The sequence below is a fragment of the Typha angustifolia genome, chromosome 12, assembly GCF_048772165.1.
Source record: "Typha angustifolia cultivar Huaian chromosome 12, ASM4877216v1, whole genome shotgun sequence".
In the NCBI taxonomy this organism is placed as follows: domain Eukaryota; kingdom Viridiplantae; phylum Streptophyta; class Magnoliopsida; order Poales; family Typhaceae; genus Typha; species Typha angustifolia.
The window spans coordinates 5,856,289-5,864,989 of NC_133250.1; positions in this window are offsets into that span (position 1 = coordinate 5,856,289).

Below are 8,701 nucleotides of genomic sequence, written 5' to 3' on the forward strand. Positions count from 1 at the left end.
TTAAGCATTTTATGTGTATTCACTTTTTCTAATAAATCACATAATTGTTCAGTGTTGTTTATTCAATAAAAATGCTGGTATGATTAACATTTTACTTGAAAAATGCTGATATGATTAGTGTTTTATTTTTGGTCAAGTAAAACCTTTTTGGTATTAAGTTTGAGGTGTAAGCCATTTCGGTTAATAAAATTAAAAGCGGGTCTAGTTTGGTCAAAAACTCTAATATATTCTCTTACTTAGACTCAATACTAAGATACTATATTGCTTACTTAGTATGATTCCATTGCCATAATAGTATATTAAAATATCACTTAACAACACCAAAATAGTATTATTTAGCCAATGTGGTTTGCCCTAGGGCTTTTTTTTTTTTTTTTTTTTTGAGTAAAGTTCGTAGACAGTCCATTAAAGAGAAGTTCCACCACACAATAAGGCCATGGTGGATTAGTCTAGTTCTAAGGAGAGTTTTTGAGGGCTAGACTAGCTAGGTTAGGAGCATTACTATAATTGGCTCTGCTCATGAAGAAAATTTGGATAGATGAGTATATATTTATCCACCTAACACATTCTCTAATCACTGATGCGATAATCCAATCGAGCTCTTCAGTATGGCTGTTAATGGCTCTAACAATTATCAAGCAATCGCCATAGATAACACACTTGGTCTCAGCCCCCTATAGGAAAAGTTCCATAAGTCTGTGGAGGAGAGCTAAGACTTTACTTTTTAAAGTATTGTTGCAGCCTTCTAGAGGGATGGATTTGGAAATGTAAATGTCTCGGACTATGTGTTGAATGAAGATGCTAGCCCCTCCATAAGGCCCCCCTTTTACGAAGTGTCCACCCAACATGCCAATAGATCAGGATCACAATTCAGGATGGTCACTGGGCTTGTCGGGCTAGCCGCCATGCAAGGCAGAAGCGGGAAGTCTTGGATGACTTACCTAACATGCAGAGCAATGGAAGAAGGGAGCGTAGGCTTGCCTTTGAAAACAAGGTCACAAGCGACCCTTCCAAATGGCCCAGGTAGTGGAGAAGGCATATGCGAGTTGGACCTGGCTGAGCACCTAACGCCACTTGAGGATCCATGCTTTGAGAGAGAGATTGCATGGCTCCAGCCTTAGACCAAGGGGGCTAGCAGACCAAGCAGCTCGGGCTGAATGGCAATAGAGAAGGATGTATTCAGTAGAATCAAGAGATTCAAAGCAGGCTAGGTAAAACACAACTTGGGGCATTCTTCTATTGAGGGCAGTTCTGACTGGAATCGCACCTGCAACGCATCGCTACATGAATGTTCTAACTTGAGGAATAACTTGCTTACAACATTAGATTGCTCTCCAAAAGTAGAAGACATCAAGGCTCGATGTAGAAGCTCTCATCTTCCTTCAGCGAGCACTTTGAAAGCCGAGGAGGTAGAGAACTTGCTAGACTTGGACACCGTCTAAGTGAGTCTGTGGAGGAGAGCTAAGACTTTACTTTTTAAAGCATTGTTGCAGCCTTGCAGAGGGATGGATTTGGAAATGCAAATGTCTCGGACTGTGTTGAATGAAGATGCTAGCCCCTCCATAAGGCCCCCCTTCCACGAAGTGTCCACCCAACATGCTAATAGATCAGGATCGCAATTCAGGATGGTCACTGGGCTTGTCGGGCTAGCCACCATGCAAGGCAGAAGCGGGAAGTCTTGGATGACTTACCTAACATGCAGAGCAATGGAAGAAGGGAGCGTGGGCTTGCCTTTGAAAACAAGGTCACAAGCGACCCTTCCAAATGGCCTAGGTAGTGGAGAAGGCATATGCGAGTTGGACCTGGTTGAGCATCTAATGCCACTTGAGGATCCATGCTTTGAGAGAGAGATTGCATGGCTCCAACCTTAGACCAAGGGGGCTAGCAGACCAAGCAGCTCGGGCTGAATGGCAATAGAGAAGGATGTATTCAGTAGACTCAAGAGATTCAAAGCAGGCTAGGCAAAGCACAACCTGGGGCATTCTTCTATTGAGGGCAGTTCTGACTGGAATCGCACCTGCAACGCATCGCCACATGAATGTTCTAACCTGAGGAATAACTTGCTGACAACATTAGATTGCTCTCCAAAAGTAGAAGACATCAAGGCTCGATGTAGAAGCTCTCATCTTCCTTCAACGAGCACTGTGAAAGCCGAGGAGGTAGAGAACTTGCTAGACTTGGACACTATCTAAGTGAGTCTGTTTGACCTATTGAGAGAGGTTTGGATTGACAAAAATTTTGGTGATAGCATTGGCTACAATAGCAGGAAAAAGTCGCTCAGTAAGGTCTTTGTTCCAACAAGCTCTCTTAGAAATAAGATCCTGTACCAAAGAGGTGTTCTCCGGAATTGGTATGTTCGAGAAGTGAAGTGAGGGAATCCAAGAATCTTTCATGATGGAAATGGACTTGTCATAGCTAATCTCCTATCTAACATTTCATCGTAGGGTTTCTCGAACATTGAGAATGGACCTCTAGGTCCAAGGTGAACAGCTTCTAGGGTGTGCCTCCTAGAACGCGTCATGGATGAAGTATCTAGCTTTTGGCAAGGAGGCCTATAAGCTATTGGGGGTAGAGATAAGGCACGAACCAAGCTTCAGCAACAATGATTTGTTAATCAGTTCATAGTAACGAATACCCAAGTCGTCATTGTCGACGAGCCTGCAAAGAGTTTGCTAGCTTTTTATATAGATCCTCTTGTCTTCTTCAGTGAAGCCCCATCAGAAATCTCTCATAAGATCATCGAGCATTTTAAGGATAGATAATATCTCATAAGATTATTGAGAATGTGGGTTTTGCTTTCGATGCGATAAAGGACATGGTGTATATAAGGATAGAACTCAGGGTGGGCTTGATCAACACTAGTTTGCCTCGCAGAGTTCTTTAGCTTTCCAACCCGTCGGGTGCTTGTAGAATTTCTAGACAATGAACTTGTTAACAATTGCTTTAGATCCATGCATGATGAAAGGGTTACCTAGGTATATAATCTGCCGTTCAAGAATTTTAACTTTAAGGGTGGAGATGACCTGAGATCTCATATCATTCGCCACCCTTCTACTAAAAATAATGACGGATTTGTCATAGTTGAGCTATTTCCCCGAAAGTGAGCAATAGAGATCTAGAATGTCAGATATGGGTAGTCTCGCGGACAGTTGCTTTGCCAAAAAGGAGGAGACCATCTGCAAACATGAGGTGCGTTAGTACTGAGGCGAACCTTGCAATTTCCAAACTAGATATCCTTTCAAGGTGGAGGCCATTGTTGAGAAGGTGGGAGAGGGCATTAGACCCAATGATGAAGAGATAGGGAGACAACGGGTAGCCTTGGCAGAGGCCTCTCGTTGATGTCCACAGCTAAGCTAGTGGTGGCGATGCAACTATAGATCCAATTGATGAAGGTGTCTGAAAACCTTCCATTCGGTCGAATACTTTGGAGAGGTCAGCCTTGAGGGTGAAGCTGCCAACCTTACTTTGCAAGATCTTTAGAAATCATAAGACCTCTTGGGCGAGAATCTGATTGTTGAGAATTTGACGACCTGAGGTGAAGGCACTTTGTAGTGACACTTAGCTATAGCTGAAGCATGGAAGAATTTGCTATTGCAATCACCCCATGCCAGCCAGCTAATCTTTGCTCGCTGATGCCATTTGATCTCTTTGAGGAGGAGGTGGTCATGCTTAATCTCCAAGGCTCGATCTTTGAAGCAGCCTTCCTCCATCATGGCAGCTTTGTTCTGGATTAGATAAATCTCATTCTCAACCCGTCTGATTCGAGCACGCATGTTGCCACTGTGATTTTTGGCCCAACCTTTGAGATCCTGACAAAACAGGTTGATCTTATCATAAAAAGGGTTGTTAGATTCTCAAACCTAGTCCCAAGCGACCTTGTAGAACAGATTGAATTCTTGAGTAGAGGCCACTAGTTTTCAGCCTAGAACCTTCTACCTTAGAGCCAAGTTGCTGAGGAAGTGCACAAGAGGAGGGGTTGTGGTCGCTAGAGATGGTCAAAAGGTTAAGAATTTTGGCAGAAGGAAAAGAAATGCATCAGACAGAGTTGGCCAAGCCTCTGTCAAGACAGAGTTGGTCTGGCGAAGCCCACGTCGTGCAGACCCGATCTACTAATCCATCTAGCAAAGCCCTCCATTTGGTAGGTAGGAGCAGCGCCACCATATCTCTTCAATAGGGGAAGAGATGTAATTAAAATCATCGATGCAGTAGAATGCCTTACCAACATTGGATAAGATAGAGCTGAGGCGGGTCCAAGTAGATGTGTCAGCATGGTATGGGTCACTATACATGCTGTAAAAGATCTAGTTGTCGGAAGGGTTGGAGAGGATGCTAACACTAGCACAAATGAAGCTTGCATTTGCTTACAAAACATCAAGTTTGATACTATCATCTCAAAGGAGCCAGAGACCCCTAACAAAATGACTGAAGGGACGATAAAGTGGTCGTAGAGAGGAGCGAAAGGAGAATGGTTTTTGCATTGATTTCACTACACTTTGTCTCTGCCAAAAAAGCTAAGTGAGCACCTAAGCTAAGGAGGATATGTTTAAGGTAGGCTAGTGGAATGGCAGTTGGGGTGCCTTAGGTTGCAGGTTGATAGGGATTGGTGTACCGATGATTTCAATTAGTATGCTATAATTTGTAGATCTTTTGGAATGGGATAGGATGAGGGTGGGGGATTTCCCCCTCACGAATCCTCCATCGATAGTTGGAGTGGCTACAACAGAGGCAATTAATGTCGACAGGCCAGGCTTGGTAGCACATGACACATCAGCTCCTGTTACCTCCATGGCACGGGAGGGGAGTTGGCTACCCGAGCCAGGGCTAGAATAGGACCCTGCCACCCTAGGGCTGCAAGCGCCGAACAGCTTGCCTTAGGGCTGCTCACCAGCTACTTGATCTACGATCGACCTTTGCCCTATCGTTGAGAATGCAGCTTTGATTGGCTCTACAAGGTACCAAGGTTTAGAAACTTTGGTTTAAGAAGAGATAGAAGCTGGCCATGTAAATGTGGGGGGAAGTCTGATTTGATTTGCATTTCAAGTGCCCCCTTATGCATGCATTCTTGCATTTCGTGCTAAATTCTCCCACAGAAGGTGGGATATCTAGGCATACAGTCATATTTCACTAACACCTCTTGAAAAAACCCGTAGACATACGTATATATCTAACCTCTAGGCAATGATATCGTTCGTTCGCTTAAGTAAAAGTCGGAAGAAATATTAAGAACGAAATCAGAGATGAACGCCAAGATTTTAACATGGAAAAACCCAAAACGGGAAAAAAACCACAGATCCAAACTCGGATCAAAACCAATCACTATGATAGTAGCAGCTACAAGACTAACTCACAAAACAACCCGTCGATCCAAATGACTTTGTTCCTCTCAATCTTGATCGCTAGAACCCACGATTCACTGCTTCTTGTGATTGAAGTCCAATCTCAGTAGCCCTCGAGATTGATCTTTCGTCTAGATTGCCCTTAAGACGAAAGATTAAATTCTTGTAGATGTGTAGAACCTTGTTCGTTGAAGAACCGATGTAGCCTCAAGAAGTCTCCTTCAATAATGCTTCTTCAACTACCTTAGAGATAGGGCATCACAATCCTTATATATGATATCCAAGATAGAGCCAAATCCAAGTCTTATCCGTACTCACGAAAATCCAATAAATTGCAAACTTCATAGGTGCGTTCGAACGCGGCCCGGGTGCGTTCGAACGGCCTGACTTAATCTCAGGTGCGTTCGAACAGGCCCAAGTGCGTTCGAACGCGACAGCTTGAATTCTTCAGGTTGCATTCGAATGCGTTTGTGAACGCTGCTCTCGGTTTGTGTGAACGCAGTACCCGCGTTCGAACGTGTTTGTGAACGCGGCTCTCTGTATGTGTGAATGTAGTACCCACGTTCGAACGCGTTTGTGAACGCGGCTTTCTGTCTGTGTGAACGCAGTACCCGCGTTCGAACGCGTTTGTGAACGCGGTGTGAACTCAACAGCTTTTCACCACTAATCTTGCAATTCTTCAAACCAGAGATATTCTAGACTTGTGTAAAGCTCATATACATGAAAAAAATACACTTAGAATATTTTGTACACAATTGCCAACAAATAAAAACCTAACAATCTCCCCCTTCGGCAATTTGTGACAAAACATCTAGTTTACAAGATATTACAAAGAATTCAAAATGAGCATTCAATAAGTCTAGTACTTTTAGCACATCAATTCCTACAAATCAATATATACCAATCCAAGATCAAGTGAAAATAACTTGAAATGAATAAACAATCCAAACACAAGTTATCAATGGAGCATAAGTTCAAAAGTACTTAAGCAGACAAAATTCACAGACAAAGTTCACAGTTACTTCAAGCAAAGTTATAAATCTAAAGACTCTCATAAACTCCGACTCTAATAAACTCCCCATACACACCTAGACACCTAGACACTCTCCCCCTTTTTGACACAAATGCCAAAAACTAGGAACTCGGAGGAAACTGACGATGAAGAATCGTCAACACAGAGTCAAGTACAGTCCCCTGACAATCTTGCTCAGTTTGTAAATCATTCACTACCGAATGGAGATCTTGCACTTGAGTACTAAGCTGATCGAAATGGTCAGAATACTATGGTAACTCCCCCTCAGTGTGAGATGAGTCATCGTCAGAGCTATCATCAGAACTGTCGAGGTGCGATGAACAACCAACGGCGGAAGAGGACGGCTTGAGAGGAGACGACTGGTCGTGAGCTTGACTCCGCTTAAGAGTAATCCGATCCAACGATTTTTGCGAAGTAAGGGAAGGTTCCGAAACATCCACAAAAGATGCCAAACGGTAACCCCTCACGAGGTGCTTCTTTCTATGCAGCTGTAAGAATCGAATCATAAATCACAGCAGCCAAATCAATAGAGACTCCAGATAACATCGCATGAAGAAGGAATGCATGATCCAGACTAATACTGGAATGTCGAGTCTTAGGAGTGACATTGTACAGACAAAAAAGGTGAAGCATGCGAGCCACGGATGTCAGCTTCGCATGCGGCATCATGTTTCCCTTCCAACGTTCCCCTTTGATCAGTACAGTACCAGCATATTCATTGACATCAGGAAGTGGAGCAGATGTTGGATACTGGAACTCACCATCAGGAAGACGAAGTTCAGCGCGAATAACATCTGAGTCCAAGTATACAGACACACCACGAACAGTAGAACGTATACAGCGATCTAAAACCGTGGCATTACTAAAAAATTCCTGAACAATTTCCACATAAGCAGTCCCGCTCATCCGACGCACAGATAACCATCCATGCTCAGTAAAGATCTGTTCAATCCCTAATTCAGAAAAATCAGAAATAACCATGGGTCTTTCACAGATAACACGACGAGTGCCAAAATTGTGTTTGTAGCGCCTAGCAACCGTTGATGAAGAAAATTTTGGAGCCGAAGACGATGACGAAGGCGGCTTTGGTTTCTTGGTCACTGTCACTTTTTTAGGCATTCTTGAGAAAGAAACAAGTTGCAAGATTCAATACATGCCCAAAGCAACCAAAAAAAAAAGGCAAGAATTTCAAATAATTTTAGAAACCATGAAGGCCCTAAATGAAACCCATCTTTCTCTTGAAAACTGAAAGATATCACGTTCAATCTCACAAGAAACATCAAGATGTTAACATTAACGTGATCAAAACGTGAAAACGCACAAAATCAATCAAGATCAAGCATGTTTATTGAATAAAAAATAGGAAAAATGATGGATGATCATACCTTGCAAAAGTGAAGAAAAACTCAAAGATTTGGTTGAAAGACGCTAGATCCAAAGGAGAACTACCCTCTAAAAGGATTTGAAGTGAAAATTCGATGAAAAACACCAAGATCTTGAAGATTTGAGAAGGGAAAAATGAAGGGTTTTTAGGGTTTGGAAAATGGAAGATGAAACCCTTGGGTTTGGACGCAGTATTTAAAGAACCCACAAGTGCGTTCGAATGCACCAGTTTGCGCATTCGAATGCACCAGTTTGCGCATTCGAACGCGCCAGTCATCGCGTTCAAACTCAAAAATCTGCGTTCGAATGCCCACTTTTTTTTTAATTTTTTATTTTAAACTAAAACAAATCAAAAATCTTTTTGGGGATGCACTTCTAGAATTTCAAAATATATTCAAGACATAAAATATGATAATCAAATGAAATAAGTCATACACAGATCAATCAAATCATCAAAAGCATATTATAATCAATTCGAATGCATCACTCAAAATTAAATTAATCTTGATTGATCGTAATAATATGCATATGCAAGATGAGCATAAATAACATGAACCAATCTTCTTAAACAAACTTTCCTATATAAACAATAATGCAACACAGTAGTCAAACCGACTTGGTATTGAAATTTTGCACTTTTCGACTTATTCTCCATAACATAACCGGAATTTTTCCTGTATTTTTTTTTATACTGAAACATATATGTGCAATGATGGCTTTCACACATGAGTAGGTAGCCCTTTTCTTGTAGTACAAATCAAACAATGTGCAAGTAATTTGAAAATCAAAAATTTCCTTTTCTTGTAGTACAAATCCCTCTCTCCAATTGAGTAATTTGAAGCCCTAAAAAGAACTTCAACTCACCCATCATGCTCATCTCAAAATGACTGTGCATGAGATCTGCAAACTCCTTAGCTAATAATTGACTCGTCGCCCCGAAAATAATGTC